The sequence below is a fragment of the Zootoca vivipara genome, chromosome 6 (assembly GCF_965207765.1).
Source record: "Zootoca vivipara chromosome 6, rZooViv2.hap1.1, whole genome shotgun sequence".
In the NCBI taxonomy this organism is placed as follows: Eukaryota; Metazoa; Chordata; class Lepidosauria; order Squamata; family Lacertidae; genus Zootoca; species Zootoca vivipara.
In genome coordinates, this window is record NC_142589.1 from 7,567,385 (window position 1) to 7,581,000 (window position 13,616).

At 49.0% G+C, this 13,616-nt stretch overlaps 1 protein-coding gene across 1 annotated transcript in view; it reads left to right on the forward strand.

Moving 5' to 3' along the window:
• The first annotated feature begins 3,947 nt into the window (after nt 1–3,947).
• Nucleotides 3,948–13,616, forward strand: part of RPH3A (rabphilin 3A) — a 95,635-nt gene continuing 85,966 nt past the window's right edge. The window contains exon 1 of the mRNA XM_060276326.2: nt 3,948–4,222. The gene's annotated coding sequence lies outside the window, so the exon portion shown is untranslated. The remainder of the gene's footprint in view (nt 4,223–13,616) is intronic.

Below are 13,616 nucleotides of genomic sequence, written 5' to 3' on the forward strand. Positions count from 1 at the left end.
TTCCGTGAGTCCTAAGCATTAGGAGAGAGGGAGAAAAATGTTTCTCCATCCTCTTTGTACCTGGTACATCATCTGGTACCTGGAGGTACCAGGCATCGTTTTATATACTTCTTTTTAAAAATAATAAATATATTTATTGATTTTATAAAACAGAGCAGAAAAAGCAGAAAAGCAGGGGGGGGGACACAAAATATACACAACATAACAAAATACCATCATTACAATAAAAAAGAAATATCATATCAATCTTATATCACCAATCTTTATCGACTTCCTCCATTCCCTCCCAACTGCGTTTCTTTATACATTACTTCGTCAGTACTTTCCAGATCTTAATTCCAATCTTTTTGATATTTATCTAAACCTATTAATACTCTTAATATCTTATCCATCCTGTAAATCTCATATATTTCACTCAAAAAACAATTCTATTCTAATTAAATCTTAATATTCAGTACAATAATAACTTAACTAAATCTGAATACATAATGAACTAACACTTCTACAACCTCCTTTTACTTCCAAATCTTTTGCTAAAAACTACTAATCTTACAATTCTTTTCTAAATGAACTTTAAATTTATTCCAATCTTCTTCCACTGATTCTTCCCCCTGGTCCCGGAGTCTCCCAGTCAGCTCGGACAGTTCCATGAATTCTATCAGCTTCATCTGCCAATCGTCCACCGTAGGTATATCTTCAGTTTTCCAATTCTTTGCTAATACAATTCTAGCTGCTGTTGTGGCATACAGAAAAACCATAACATCTTTCTTGGGTAATTCCTCTCTAATTATCCCAAGTAAAAAAGCTTCTGGTTTCTTAACAAACATGTTTTTCAACACTTTCTTCAATTCATTATAAATCTTACCCCAGAAGCTCTTTACGTGGGGACATGTTTTATATACTTCTGCCATGTCACTTCTTACTCACCTTTTCTCAAACTGAAAAGCCTCAAACACTGCAACAGTTCCAGCGCAGAATTGCAGAGTTGTGAGGACCCCAAAGGGTCTCTCTGGACTTTGCTGTGGTCCTGCCTCCTAGTTTGTCCTCCCATTCTGGCTTATTCTTTGGTCCTGACTCCTGGCTTGGCCCATGACTTTGCAGGCGAGTCTGCAACAAATTGTTGCAGTTTATCCTCAACCCCCCCCCAAGCTATTTAAAGGGGCGTCGGTGTGAACCTATTGAGTCCAGGGTTTAAAGTTAGCAGGTCACACCGCAGTTCAGAAGCCAGAGGGTGTCAGTCTCAAAGCGCCCCCCTCCCACTGCCTGTCGCTGTAACATTTGGCCATTCAGCTTCTGTCCCCATGCAGACTAACATTCCCTACTTGCTTCTGTTTCTCTCGTATTGATTTCTAAACATTAAACAGGCATTTGCAGTGAAAACTGACAGGTGTTTGAATTCAAAAGGAGGGAAAGCATCAGCTGTTATCATTCCCTCTGCACCAAAGTCCAATTTTCCCCCCAAAGGGGCTGCTTTCTATCCCTAAAATTGGGACAACAAAGTTTCATGGCTGCTATACAAACACCCCATCTGATTGTAAAAAAAAGAAAAACCTCAATATGAATATATTTTTATTTTAATATTTTAAATAATATTTTAAAATATTATTATTTTAAAAATATGAATATATTTTTATTTTAATATTTTAAATAATATTTTAAAATATTATTATTTTAAAAAGTATTTAGCTGTTTTTAACCTATATATATAGGTTAAAAAGGTAAAGGTAAAGGGGCCCCTGACCATCAGGTCCAGTCGTGTCCGACTCTGGGATTGCGGCGCTCATCTCGCTCTATAGGCCGAGGGAGCCAGCGTTTGTCCGCAGACAGCTTCCGGGTCATGTGGCCAGCATGACAAAGCAGCTTCTGGCGAACCAGAGCAGCGCACGGAAACGCCGGAGCGGTCCCTATTTATCTACTTGCACTTTGATGTGCTTTCGAACTGCTAGTGGGCAGGAGCTGGGACCGAGCAACAGGAGCTCACCCCGTTACAGGGATTCGAACCGCCGGCCTTCTGATCAGCAAGCCCTGAACTCTGTGGTTCAACCCACAGCGCCACCTGGGTCCCTTTTATATATATATAGGTTAAAAACAACTAAATATTTTTTTAAAATAATTAAAATAAGTGATAAGCCAAAAGCAGATTAAGGCACGGCAACATTCTGCATATCTGGACAAAAAATGTTTTTATTAGGCGCTAGGGGTAGTGACGGTGCCTGCCAGATGTCAATCGGCAGGGAGTTCCAAAGAGCACCAAAAGATCTATTTCTTTCAAAAGTGGTGCTACGTGGCATCTGTAACAGCACCAGTTCCACTGATCAAAGCAGTTCAGTGGGCATATATGAGGTGTGTTGATCTCACAGGTAAACCGGTCCCAAGCTGAACTTTGAATCTGCCAGGCAGCAAACAGGCAAACCATGCAAGGTTCCTGAGCACAGGTGTTATTATACTCTGTCAGCAATCATGCTGCAGCACTCTGGACTAACTGCAGGTTCCGGATCAAGGACAAGGGAAGCCCAATGCAGGCAAGAGAAACAGAATGAATGCAAGAAAATGCAGTTGCTCTTAGACCAGGGTCTCCAAAATAAGGCCCGGGGGCCGGATGTGGCCCAGTTGCCTTCTAAATCTGGCGTGTTTTTATATGAGTAGAATGCATCCTTTTATTTAAAATGCATCTCTGAGTTATTTGTAGGGCCTGCCTGGTGTTTTTTACATGAGTAGAATGTGTCCTTTCATTTAAAATGCATCTCTGGGTTATTTGTGGGGCATAGGAATTCATTCATTATTATTATTATTTTTAAAAATAGTCCAGCCCGGCACAAGGTCTGAGGGACAGTCGACCGGCCCCTTGCTGAAAAAGTTTGCTGACCCTTGTCTTAGACAAAGCTGGGAAGGAGGATTGAGGAGTTAAACAGCGGGTGCTTGAGGGAATGAGAGAGAAGAGGAGCAGTATGTGCACAGCCTGGGGGTGGGGGCAGCGGGACAGCAGGAGACCTGGGGGTGGCGGAGGATGAAAGCGTTGCAAGAGAGAAGATTGTGGGCAGGGACGCGGTCTAAGTTTAGACAGAATTTGCCTGATAATTTGGGCGGAACGTTCCCAGGATTTTGCTACACACACGGAGGCTTCACAGTTAGCAAAAATGAGGGATGGGGTTTCTGAGACACATTGGGAAGACCCTTTGGATATGTATGAGTCGGACTATATTGGTCTACCTAGCTCAGTATTGTCTTCCGTGACTGGCAGAACTTAGCTCTCCGGAATTTCTCTCCCAACCCTGCCCGGAGATGCCATCAGAGATTGGACCAGGCACTTTGTGCATCTAAGGAAAATGTTCTCCCCCCTGAGCTACAGCCTCTGCTTTCTCTCTCTCCCCTCCCCAAACCTGCCGTCCTGCGGAAAGCTGAAATGTGCCGATCCATTAAAAAACAACAACACACACCTTCCGGAGGGAAGAGCCCAACGACAATTTGTGAACACCGTGCACTTAGAAACCCAGAATTAGAATCCCGGAATTGTAGAGCTGGAAGGGATCCCATGGGTCATCTAGTCCAACCCCCCCCGCCGTGCAGGAATCTCAGCTAAACTAAAGAATCCCTGGCAGGTAGTAGCCACCTGACCTCTGCTTAGAGACCTCCGAAGGAAGACAGCAACCGCTTACGTGTACACCTGCGCAGCGCGTGAGAAACCTGCGTGTTGGCCGTCACGTCGGAACGGCGCGTATATTGTGGCTTCCCTTGCACCACCCGGCCCGGGCTCCTTTTCTGCCCAGCCGACGGGCTCCTTTTCTCCCAAGCGGCTGGCCAGTCCCTCCGCCCCCCCTCCGCTCCCGCCCCCTCCAAGCTCTGCGCAGCAGGAGCCTCGCCTGGCAAGGCGGGGCAGGGCTTGCGATTGATGTGCCTCTTGCGACTAGTCCGGGCGGCTCGCGCATGCGGGGAAGGCGAGGGCTCGCGCCACAGCTGGACGGAGAGGCGGCGAGGCGCGCGCAGGGCATGCTCTCTCTCTCTTTCGGCTGCGCACGGGCGTCTCCCCCGGGCGATGTAACCTCTCCCCCGCTAGGCTTTCTCCAGGTTCCCTTTGATCTCCGCGTCCGGCTCAGCAGGGAGCGATAAACAAGCGCGCGAGCGAGGACTTTCTCTTTTTTCTCCGCGTCTCTTGGCGAGTCTCCCTCGGTCAGAACCGCTGCCGCAGATCCGCTGCGGAAGGAGAGCCCTGCCTGCCTTGACGGTAAGCCGCCCGCCCGCCTCTCTCTCTCTCACCCGCCTGTTTGGGCTGGCCGGCCGGTTGGGTCACGGGTCGGGCGACGCCGCTGGGCGCTTAGGAGGTATTCTGGGCGCGGGTTGCAGGCAGGGGTATCCCCACGTTTCCTCCCCACCTCGCCTCCTGTTGGAAAACACGGGAACGATCTTTCTTGCGGGATCACTCTCCCGGCGCCGTGGGAAAGTTCAGCAACCTCACCTCGGTATCCTGCAAAGAATCACAGCATTGGAAGAAGTAGCCCAAGGGTTCAATCCCCCCCCAAAAAGGAGAGGGGGCTCCCAGTGGCAGGCGTCTGGCTTGGGGGCAGAGCATTTGAAGCATTCTCAACACCCATTTAAAGCGCAGGACTCCTCCTCCGAAGAATCCAGGGAGCTGTAGTTCCCCCCCCCCCAATCTTTAATTCCCAACACCCTTAACAAACTGTAGCTCCCAGGAAGTCAAATGCCCGTTGAGTGTGCTTTAGATACGAGGCGGATCTGCTGTTATAGACTGGGCAGATGTTCCAAGTGGATTTGTGGCTCCTCCTTGCCACCCCTGGTCCACTGCCTCAAATGGGGAGGGGTCCTAGCGCTGGGGTGGGGTTCAATGCCTGCTCTGCATGCATGAGGAAGCCTCAAGTGCTGCCCTCATCTTTGCCAGCAACAGGCTCTTGGCTGGCTGGGCATGGAACTGCCTTCCATTGCCCGAAACCTGATTGAACTGGGCTGGGCGGGGGGTTGGATCAGCGAGGTTTTGACCTGCAGGTGATAATCAAAGAATTGTAGAGTTGGAGGGGACCATGAGGGTCCCCTAGTCCAACCCCCTGCAATGCAGGAATCTTTTGCCCAACGTGGGACTTGAACCCATGACCCTGTGATTAAGCATCTCAAGTCAGGTTTCTGAACAGTGTTAGCCTGTTACAACAAAGCCAGACAAGTCTCAGGTGGCAGCTGGCGGCAAAGGACTCCCTAATCCCTGGGCATGTCTGCCATATATTTAAAGGGCACCACCTTCCCCAGTGAATCCTGGGAACTGTAGTTTGTTGAGGGTGCTGGGGGCTGAAGTGCTGGGCATGGGGAACTACAGTTCTGGTGCCTGAATGGGATGCAGGGAAAGGAAAAAGCATAAATTCTCTTGCTTTGGGAAAGCTTGTGGAAGGTTCGCTTTGTGTCCCTCGAAATGAACTGGAGGGTCTGCGTTGTCTTGGCTGGTGCTCCCTGCTTTGCTGCAGACTTACTGGGTCTTGCAGAGTCCTCCCTGCTCATCTTTGATCCCCAGGCCCACAGAGCTGTGGAGCTGAGCAGCTGCACAAGAAAGGGCGAAAGCCCATATCCCATTCTAAGTACACCTGGAGTGGCAATATGTTTGAGGGGTGACGATGAAGGAGGGTGTGATCTGCAATGCCTTGAGAGGGATGGAGGTGGACAGCTTCCTGATGGGTGAAAAACCGGACGAGGCTCCTGCATCTTTAATAGCAAGCTGCCTGTGCTGCGAAGCCTTCATCTTCACATCTATTGATGGTATGAGAGCCCTGTCCACCCTCTTTCTTGACTGAGTGCTTTCTTGTACTTGAAGGAGGTGGCTGTGGCCTGGGGCCAAGGAGGAGCACCTGTATTGCCAAATGGGCATGTAGCAATAACGGGGGTGGGGTGGGCCTTCTGGGCTCTACGTAGGTATACATCTGGCCGCTACTGGCGGCCACAGGATGCTGGGCTAGATGGGCATTTGCTAGGATCCAGCAAGGCAATTCTTGTAAAGACTTGGACAAACTCTCAGAGGTGAGGTCTGTCAATGGGTTTCTGCCCCAAGGAAGGAACCTCCCTGTTTAGGGGTAATCTACTGGGGACAAAAGGCTAAGATGCCTGGCTGGCCCCTGCTGGAAATGTGATGCACCCTAGGTGCAATGTGGCTTGGATATTATGTTCTCGTGCTCGTAGCTCCAATATGAATTGATGGGAACTCCTGTACATCACATTGTGTTACGCAGAAATGATTAACATGGGAGCGTGTGTGATAGAAGGCACTTTCCTATTTAAACGGGATTCATGCAGAGTTGGGTGACCCAGGTGGCGCTGTGGGTTAAACCACTGAGCCTAGGGCTTGCTGATCAGAAGGTCAGCGGTTCGAATCCCTGTGACGGGGTGAGCTCCCGTTGCTCGGTCCCAGCTCCTGCGAACCTAGCAGTTCGAAAGCACGTCAAAATGCAAGTAGATAAATAGGAACCGCTACAGTGGGAAGGTAAACGGCGTTTCCATGTGCTGCTCTGGTTTGCCAGAAGCGGCTTTGTCATGCTGGCCACATGACCTGGAAGCTATACGCCGGCTCCCTCGGCCAATAATGCGAGATGAGCGTGCAACCCCAGAGTCGGTCACGACTGGACCTAATGGTCAGGGTCCCTTTCCCATGCAGAGTTAACAGATACAAAAAGAAAAGAAAAAGGAATGCAACAACATTGAAAAAGTTATTCTGTGCTAGGTGGGGAAACTGGTCCAAGCCTTGGCCAAGTTGCATGAAGATGGGAAATGGCGGGTCGTGATGGTGTTAAACCCAAATGGACAGAGGAATGGAAGAGAGGAAAGTCCTCTACAAGCAAACAGTTTAGTTCGGACTTCTGAGAAGGAGAGGGAAATGGGGGGGGGGGGTGAAGAGCGGAAATGGATGGAATAATGGAAGGAAGCAAAAGCCCCCTGCAAATGAGAGGAAAAAGCTTTCCCTTACTTTTATCTAATTTTCATGAATCACAGAATTGTAGAGTTGGAAGGACCTCAAGGATCATTTAGCCCAACCCTCAATTTCAACTAAAGCATCTCTGACTGATGGCCATCCAACCTTCTGCTTCAACACCTCCAAGGAAGGGGAGTCCACCACCTCCCAAGGGAGTCTGTTTCACTGTCAAACAGTGCCCACCTTCAGAAAATTCTTCCTGATGTTTAGTCGGAATCTCCTTTCTTGCCATTGGTCCAAGACGACACACTTTTGGACAATGTGTTCTATGTGACCCTAACAAGAAAGATTTTTCTGAGATTCCCTTGCCCCCCCCCTTTGCTCTGGCTCTGCTCCAGTTTTGGGTCCCCCACAAATTCACCCATCCCCAGGTGACAAGAGGAAAGGCTCCTGGCTCCTGCCCTGCATGGAGGTCATGTCTGTGTAAGGATGACATGTGACCCACTTTTCGTTCCGCTGCTGCATCTGAGAATCACACCTGTGGGGTTTTTTGTTTGTTTGTTCTGTGGTCCATATCCTCTGGGGAGTCATAAGCTGTGTGCGCGCATGCATGGAGAGCAAGGAGCTCATTGCAATAGCTGTCAATTCTGGTGCTGCTGATCTTCCTGACCAAGCTCTAGATTTTGAAACACTTCCCCCGCCTGCTTGTTGGCAACCGTGCAAAAGGCTGTCGACGATGAGCCTGGCTTTTTGTCACAAAATCCATGGGAGTCTGCAGCAGTTATACAGCGGTGGTCTTTCAGACCCATACTTTACTGCGGAGCAGCAAGGCTTAGCTAGGGATGGGCTTGGCCCTGGGCCCTGCACTGGATTCCGGAGTTTGTTCCTGGGATGCGCCTGACCACGTACAGCAGGCATGACCAAACTTGGCCCGCCTCCAGATGTTTTGGGACTACAACTCCCATCATCCCTAGCTAACAGGACCAGTGGTCAGGGGTGATGGGAATTGTAGTCCCAAAACGTCAGGAGGGCCAAGTTTGGCCATGCCTGATGTACAGTGTGTGTTTTCCTCTCACCAGCCGAGGAACCACAGCCCATATCACAGAGGATGGTCCTGAATGTGTGTAGTGCAGAGGCCCTGCTGAAGCTAAGCAGATGGGGTGGTCATTGTCTGAATGAGAGGCCACCTGGAATTATCTCTCTTCCCCCCCCCAGCGCCTCACCAGGTATGCCATCTTCCATCTACCATGGAAGAAAGGTGGGGTATCCTATATAATAAAGTGCAAGTGTCTCTGCGTCCAGTATTCCGTGTGTCCCTGGGTTTGCGCTACTGCGCATGTGCCCCACGGACACAGGGATTGGACGGAGAGACAGGACGCACACACACACACGCTCTCTCTCTCCCCCCACCACTCTCCCCCCCACCTCTGCCTACCGTTTACGCTGCTTCGTCGGGGCGCTCCACTGAGCCCAGCTGGGCAGCGGGCGCCCAGGAGAAGGCCGCGATTTGGCCTCTTTCTGTGGCGGCGCTGCTGCCAAAACAGGCCGAATCGCGGCCTTCTCCTGGATGCCCGCTGCCCAGCTGGGCTCAGCGGAGCGCCCTTGAGGAAGCGGCGGCCGAGGGAGGGCCAGCCGCCCCCCCGTGCCGCCGTCGCTAAAAGGGAGGGAAGGCTACGGCCCCGCCGCTCCTCTAGCGCCCATTTACTGAACGGGCTGAATGACACTAGTATAGCATAATCATTAAAGGACAGATGAGGGAGTTGGGTATGCTTAGCCTGGAGAACGAGAGGTGATGGGATAGCTATCTTCAAAGATCTGAAGGGCTGCCCCATGGAAGATGGAACAAGTGTTTCTCCTGCTCTGGAGGGTAGGACACAAACCAAGTGGAGCCAAATGACAAGGAAGGAGATTCTGACCAAACACCAGGAAGAACTTTCTGATGGTAAGAGCTGGTCACCAGTGGCATGGCCTCCCTCGGAAGGTGGTGGACTCTCCTTCCTCTGAGGTTTTTGAACAGAGGTTGGATGGCCACCCGTCAGGGATTTTTAAAGCCATGATTCCTGCATTGCAGGGGCTTGGACTAGAACGGTGATGCACGTTCCGGTGCTACAATTCTGCGAAAGAATACACCTGGGATTAAAAGGATGGGCTTCTGTGTAAAAAAAAAAGAGGCCTGAGGTGGTTGCACGCCACAGAAGGGAAACCGAGGCTTGCCCATGGACTCCGTGATGGAGATGGAATGCAATAATTATTCCAACCGTTCAATGTGCTTCATGCCTGTTACCCAGTTGCAACCCTCACGACAACCTTGCAAAGCAGGGCTGTGGTTCTCTAGCTATTGTTGAAGTCCAAATCCCATCAGACCCAGCCAGGATCTCCAGTAGAGAGGCATTATGGGAGTTGTGGTCCAGCAACATCTGTGTAAAGTGTTCTTATCTGCTGTAAAGTGAGTCGGTGTTCTGATCTCTAATACTGAAGATGGTGAAATTGAAGCTGAGCGAGAGTCTCAGGCTAGCACATGGAGTTTCAAGCAGGGTTCCGTCCCAGCCCTACTAGGGGGCTGAGCGATGGCCCAGTACTGCTACCTTTGTGTGTGTGTGTGGCAGCAGCATCTGCGCTAGGGCTACCGAATGAATTAGGGGGCAAGTCGAACCCTTGCAGTTACTGCTTGCCCCCCTTTTAATCCCGGAGAGACATCACTTACTAACTGAGCTTGAAAGGTGCTTTAATCCATTTCAGAATTAGCCGTGACATTTCCACGCAGGTCCCCGAGGTCTTGTGCCACAGGCTACAGGGGCGGTTCTGGTACATCAGGAGTGTGGAATCGATCTGGCTCGCTACATGGCGCTTCTGCTTGCTCTCTCCTTCCCCGCAAAGATGCCCTGGTCTTAAATGGGTCTGTTAATGGATGCACAGAGCCTCGCACAGAGCTAGTACTAGTTTGTACACATACAGAATGTACAGTGCCGAAAATGGACTGAGCGTTCGCTGCCAAAAAGCCCCTTCAGTGAATGTGGGTTTCTTTCCCAGGAGCTCAACTCTGCAAATATATTCTATGTAAATCAGTTTGTTCTTGGTGGTGGTGGTGGTGGGGGGCAGAAGGGGAGTCTTAATGACTGTGTCCGCAGGAAAAAAAAAGGCCTCTCTTGTTCATCTTTGTGGAAGTGCTTGATGGAGGCTGGAATCTATCTATCTACCTACCTACCTACCTACCTAATCTATCTTCAATTCTCCATCCATTAGAGGCACCATTATTTATGCCCACTTCACAGCAGGGGGAACTGAGGTTAAGAGTGAGGGCATGCAACAAATCACAGGAGAGTAGTCTATGGACCTCCAGATGTTGATGGGTTTTAGCTCCCAATGGTTCCACTCATGCCCCCCCCCCTGAAAATCAATCCACGGCAAAGATGTCATCGAAGGACTTAATAATGGCTTTACTCAATCAAATCAAGGTCCATTTGGATTAGTGGCCTGTTTCCAACAGTGCACAGCCAGATGAGCCCGTGGAAGCTCAGGGTGCAATGGCAAGATGGCTTTCCCCTCTTGGTTCCTGCTGGTACTTAGAGGTATAGTGCTTTGGAATATGGAGGCTCATAGCTATGGATGGATCTCCGCCATAAATTTGACTGATCCTTTAATTCAGAGGCATCTAATATAGGGAGCATGGCCAATTTAAGAAGGATGTTGACAAGTTGGAAGGTGTGAGGGCAATCCAATCATGATGATCAATATATAGATATAGGGTCTGACACTTCTGTTTCTAGTGTATCTGAAGAAGTGTGCATGCACACGAAAGCTCATACCAAAATAAAAACTTAGTTGGTCTTTAAGGTGCTACTGAAGGAATTTTTTTATTTTGCTTCGACTCAGACCAACACGGCTACCTACCTGTAACTAGTATGATGATCAAGGTTCTGGAAACAAAGCCTTATGAGGAATGGTTGAAGGAGCTGGGTATGTTTAGCCTGGTAAAGAGGAGACTGAGAGATATGATAGCCATCTTCCGATATCTGAAGGGCTGTCATACGGAAGATGGAGCAAACTTGTTTTCTCCTCGGGAGGGTGGGACTCAAACCAATGGCTTCAAGTTACAAGAAAGGAGATTCCGGCTAAACCTACGAAAAAACTTTCTGACTGTAAGAGCCTCTGGAAGGTGGTGGGCTTCCCTTCATTGGAGATTTTTAAGCAGAGGTTAAATGGCCACCTGTCTTGGATGCCTTAGTTGAGATTGCAGGGGGATGGACTAGATGCTCCTTGGGGCCCCTTCCAATCCTACAATTCTCCGATTCTGTCTCATGTGTGTAACGGTTGTGCAGGGATTTGAACTCGGATCTCATCCAGCAAAACTCTGGAATGTGACCTACTCCATTGCATGCACAGCTCCCTGATGCAGGCCCCCAAATGCAGCACAGGTGGGTGTTTCTAGAATTCCAAAAGGAGATGGGGAAGAGCCAAACAGTGTGATTGCTAACATTGCTGTTTTATTGCATCACATTGGGGCTCGCTATGCTCTTCTGCCAAGGGCCTTGCTCAGGCTCACGTTTTATCCACACACAACCCTGTGCAGTAGTTTGATCTGTCTGTGACTGGTCGAATTCCATCCAGTGATACTCATGGCCGAGTGGGGGATTTGAACCCAGGTCTCGCCAGGTCTTTGCTCAGCATTCTCACCATTGCACCACGCTACCTCTCAAATGTATGGAATTGTTGATTGATTAGTCCCTAAAAGTAAATGCCTCTGAGGTTTTTGATCCAGGTACCGCCGTTCAAGTACGTACCTGGTTCCACCAACTGACGATGCCCTCCAGATGCAGGCTACAATTCCCAAAACATCTGGAGGGCACCAGCTTGGTGAAGGCTGATCTCTGCAATACAAGGAAAGGGCCTTCTTGCTGGTGGATCCATTTCTGCTCGGTTGTCTTTAATGTGAGCTTGCTTAATTCGCACTTCCTGAAACAAAACAGGCGTCCTTTGAAGTCCATACTTCTCTGAATTTTCAACCCTCAAATGTGTACAAAAATGTATATTCAGGAAAAATGTGTAATCAGGGGAAAGTGACATCTGTATACGGTGATGAAAATAACATACACAAATGAATTTTATTGGGGGGAAATTGTTTGCACACGTGCATTAAAATGTGGGTTGAATTTTCATGAGGACTAGCATATATCACAGACTGATGAAGATATTTTAGGGGGTTGGACTAGATGACCCTTGGGTCCCTTCCAACTCTATGATTCTATGAAATATGAGAGACTGAAAAGGATACATTACTCCATCCCTCCTTTAAGATCTTTTTATCGTCTGCTGACCTTTACGTTTCCCCCAGGCTTTTAAAATTTGCTGCTTTGAAATGTCTTGTTTTCAAATCCCCTCTCCTCATTTAATTTGCTTTTGTTTCTTGGCATTTTAAGCCTTTTTGTCCTCGTTAAAGTTTTAGCTCTCCTTTTAATTGCTCAATTGCTGGCTTCTCATATTGTTGTTGCTGGATCCTACCCCCCCTCCATTTCAGTATCTTTCTCCTTTTATACTTACACCCTGAGTGTCTTCTTTGGGCAGCATTACAAATTAAGCAAATTATCATCCAGAATAATCTTTTGGATTGGAGACAGGGATGGAAGAAATTTCTGTATCTCCAGTTCCTGTTTTCCTAATCTTAAACCCAGTTTTCCCAATTTCTGCATTCATTCGTTATTTTTTTTTAAATGAAATTTTGTTTGCGCTTTCGTCCTAATAGAACCTGTTTTGCCTAATATATTTTTTGCAAGCCGCTTTCCCTAATATAATGCATTTTTACATATTACTTCGATTATTATATACATTATTTTTGGCAGAAAAAATCTCGACTGGTTCGAATTTTGAAGGAGAGGCATGCTTGGCTTGGGGGAGGGCGAATCAGGTGGGTTCAAACTGAAACCTCTCCTTCTCCCCATCGTTGGAAGGTGAGGATCCGAAGCTGGGAGGGTTTGATGGTCAATTTTTTAGGAATGCGATACGTGGCTCAATTCAGGAATTGGTCGGGGGGGGGGGCAAGGAGGAGAGGGAGCCAGCAGGTATCCTCACTTTCCTCCCCTTTTAACTGCCTGTGATGGATTTTAAAATTCAGCCCAGCGGGTATGCAGTGCCCCGCTTTGGATTTTCAACAGAGATTTGCAGCGCGTCAAATTTATAGCTCTCCATCTCTCCGCCTGGCTTTCTCTGGCATCTAGTGGTTCACTGGCTTGCGGGGGGGGGGGAATGGGGGGGGAGTGGATGTGGTTGCCATGGTGAGGCTGCCACCGAAGCTCTTTTGGGATGGGGAGGGCGGCGGGCCCTTTGGAACGGCGCAAAAGGCGACGGGGTAAAAGATAAAAGAGATCCGATGTGGCAGGCAAAGGCAGCTTTTGGGTTTCCTCCAAGACCCCCCCCCCAAAACCAGGTCACTGCTGCGTTTCGGAAAGCGCAGCGTATCACGAGGGTTTATATAACTCTAGGACTGGGCTGTTTTAAGAGACGAGGCTCAGGCCTGGAATGAGGAGCGCTGCACTAGACCGGGAAGTCTTGGGTTCGAATTTTGCCTTCTCTCTGAGTCTGCAAGATGGACTGCGGGCCAGGCCACTTGATTGGAGATTTTGTGGCCATGGGTGGCACTAGAGGAGGGGGGGCAAGGTGTCCCCCCAAAGGAGCTCCCCCCTCCGGCCTCTCCTCCATTGATGGACTCCTGTCATTAATGGAC